The sequence below is a fragment of the Amblyomma americanum genome, unplaced genomic scaffold, assembly GCF_052857255.1.
Source record: "Amblyomma americanum isolate KBUSLIRL-KWMA unplaced genomic scaffold, ASM5285725v1 scaffold_18, whole genome shotgun sequence".
Taxonomy (NCBI): Eukaryota; Metazoa; Arthropoda; class Arachnida; order Ixodida; family Ixodidae; genus Amblyomma; species Amblyomma americanum.
This window is the reverse complement of record NW_027526490.1, coordinates 70,589-73,880: the sequence shown is the minus strand read 5'-3', so window position 1 is coordinate 73,880 and position 3,292 is coordinate 70,589. Positions and strand designations below refer to the sequence as shown.

At 49.1% G+C, this 3,292-nt stretch overlaps 1 pseudogene; it reads left to right on the top strand.

The window, feature by feature from the left end:
• The first annotated feature begins 2,359 nt into the window (after positions 1-2,359).
• On the top strand, positions 2,360-2,836 carry LOC144111929 (calcium-activated potassium channel slowpoke pseudogene; annotated as a pseudogene).
• The last annotated feature ends 456 nt before the right edge of the window (positions 2,837-3,292 follow it).

The window sequence follows — 3,292 nt, the reverse complement described above, 5'->3', positions numbered from 1 at the left end:
GGAGATTTTAGCAAGTATACAAAGTGATAACCTAATTCTAAAAATGAAAAAAAAGGCATTCCTGATATTTTTGTAACATGAACACCGGCCTGCTCAAATGACGGCAGTCAGTTTGTCGAAGTGGGTTGGCAATGTTCGCGCTTTCTACCTGTTTCATCCGGTGTTCCGCAGGGAAGTGTATTGGTCCCTCTGCTTTTTCTTTTGTATATAAACGGTATTGTCCAAGCGGTTAGCCCATCGGTGCATATGCGATTGTTCGCGACGATTAATCGTGTTTTATTCAGAGAAGTTACAAATAAGGACAATCAGAATGACCTGAACGACGCTGCGAACAATTTTTTGAACTAGTGCGACCAATGGGGCATGGTTCTGAATGGGAGCAAAACTGTGTATCTTCAGATAACACGGAAACACATACCTCATTTCTACACATATATTTAGGTTCGTTCCTTCATGAACAGATAACTAACCACAAGTACTTAGGTGTAACAATAACGAGCAACCTACCGTGAAATTTTCCTATAAGCTGTATTTGCTTTTGCGCATTTCGCAAATTGTGCTGCAAAACATAAACTGAGAAATGTCCTTTCTAACATTAAGCTACTTTGCGTGCACCTTAACTCGAATATGCGTGCATTGTGTGGGACCCGTGTACTAAATCTAAGATTTAAAAATCTAGAAAGAATGCAGACAAGAGCTGTTAGGTTTATCTTTAATAATTATGCAAAGACTGACTCCACCACCACTTTCATGAAAATGAACAAAATAGAACGACTTGAACTTCGAAGAAAAAATTTCAGGTAAGAATTTCTGCCTCTCTTATTAGATAACAAAATCTGTTTGGACCCTTCATTATACTTAATGCCGTTAGCTGCTAGACAAACACGCCGTTACCACCCTAGTTTTCTTACTCCTATTTGCTAAAACAGACACTCACAAGTGTTCGTATATTCCATGAACAATACCAGATTGAATCGGGCAACTAAACCATTTACTTGTGTGGAGTAACTGGCTATGGTTATTTGTGCCTTTTTTTTTGAAGTGTTGCTTCTTAGTTACTTCACTAACTTTTACACCCACCGTGCTCGGACTTAGTGCCCGCAGTGTATTGTTAATAATAATATAGAAAGCGTATTTAGTGCAGGTTTCTTGACGTTCGTCTGCACCTAATAGGTGACGAATGTGAAGTTAGAAAGAGTGAAATTAGGACAAAAATAAGATGTCTGCAACATCTTGACGTTCGCAACTGCCATTATTTTCCTGTTGGAACACGTGTTCTCGATGAAGTAAGTGTGCAAGATTGAATTATGCGGATCATAGTTTCAACGGCTGGCGAACTGCAATAGTGCAGGGTTGCAGACCAGCTGTCTTAACCTGTACTAATAAAACTCTGCTTGCCTGGCAAGGTGCTTGAAGGGGAGTCAGAAAGGACTACAAAAGAGAAAACAGCCACAGCCATCTCTTCCCCCCATCCACTTCGGAACACATAATAGCTAGCGTAGCAAGAACAATGCTGTAATGGAGGCATAACGTTGACGTACTGTAACGTGAAAGACTGTCAACGAAGAAATAGAACCAATATGAAGCTAATAAAGCTATCAGCTTATAAGCCGTAGTAATTTTCTAGCTGTCCCTACGGGCTCCATAAATGCCCTTTTTTTTTGTTCAAAGTTGATGTAGTGCATTGTACCTGCAAATCTTGGGGTGAATGAATCTCGAGGCGCCTGCATTTACCTCCTTTACGCAGCAGAGCCTGGATTGGGATGAATTGATAAACATCCCCTGCAGCTGACAAATAAAATAATAAATAGCTAGTATAACTCCGTTTAAAAAAAATTGAAAAATGAACTCATTGAGATGAACTTCGTACCGTGGGTAAGGACTCTGGACTTTAATTGAGGACTTTATTCTGTGCTCTTTAGCGCTCACCGTCATTGCAGCGCATGGATGCGTGTGCACATCGCTCCATTAGAAATTCGGCGACTACGGCACGGACTGAACCTGTGCCCTGGTTACGTTTAGCCGCTGCGTCAAGACGTCGAGCGCTGTGCATAAAGATGCAATGCCATCCTCGCTTTCAAGCTGTATAAAATCAACGGGCAGACAAGTAGGAGCAAACTGCGTATGCCAGCCTGAGCCAAAGGTAAAATAACCTGCTGCATCGCCCTCTGCTTGGGCGCACAGCGAACGTATACAAAGACGCCCAGCGCGATAACTAACTGTCGTTAAGATGGAGCCGCCGCGGGGGAGAGGCGCTCCCTAGCCCTCCGCGCGTCCCTAGGTCCGAGCGCGCCGCCTGGCGGTGCTGCGGCCCGTGGCGCTGCGGCGGCGTCCGCGGCGCCAGTGAAGAGGGAGCCGATCCCGACGACGGGCTGCCGCCAGCGAGCAGCGGCCGCGAGGAGCTACGAGCGAAGCGTGCGAGCCCGCTGGGCCGCCAGCGCGAATGTGCGCCTTCTGATGCGCGGCGTGACGAGCACGAGCAGCGATGGCTTCTGCCGAGGCGACGTCGCCCGCGCCCAACATGTCGCCGGGCGAGCTGGAGTGCATGCGGGAGCGGAAGTGGTGGTGCTTCCTGCTCTCCAGCATCTTCACCTTCCTGGCGGGCCTCTTCATTATCCTGATCTGGCGCGCCCTGGCCTTCCTCTGCTGCCGCAAGGAGAAGGCGGGCGCGTACAGCCCCGGGGCGCCCAAGCAGCCGACCGCCAAGAAAGCCCCGGGCGCCGCCGATGCCAAGCGCAAGGCCGGGGAAGGGGCCGCCGAAATCGGGTTCATGACGGAGGCCAAGGACTGGGCAGGGGAACTCATCTCGGGACAGACCACCACGGGCAGGATACTGGTGCGTGCACTTTCTCTTTCTGCGCGCCCGGGGCTCGCTTTACGTTCGCTAAGCTCTGCCGGAGAGGAGCGGATAGCGCTTCCACGGCCGAGAAGTCGGCTTAACGCTGTTGGTCACGTTTCAAAGCAAAGGCGAGACCAATGCTTCATGCATGATAAATCAGAGCTAGTGAAGCTAGAGGCTTCGCTGACGGCAGAAGCGAAAGCAGAGTAGATGAAATTGAAAGTGCATCGAGGACGAGGCATACGGAAGCAGGTGTCTTGTTCTTCGTGTTCTTTCAATTTCCGCTTGCCCAGCGCCAGTCGTTTTGCATGACGTCATAGCTGCGCGGTCTATGCAAAGTGTACGTGACGCAGGCTTCGCGAGCCTGCTCCCAGCATGCGCGCTGAATGCCGAGACGCGTCTGTGTGTAGGAGACACGCAACGAGCGCAGAGCCCTGGCCCGCGTTACCATGT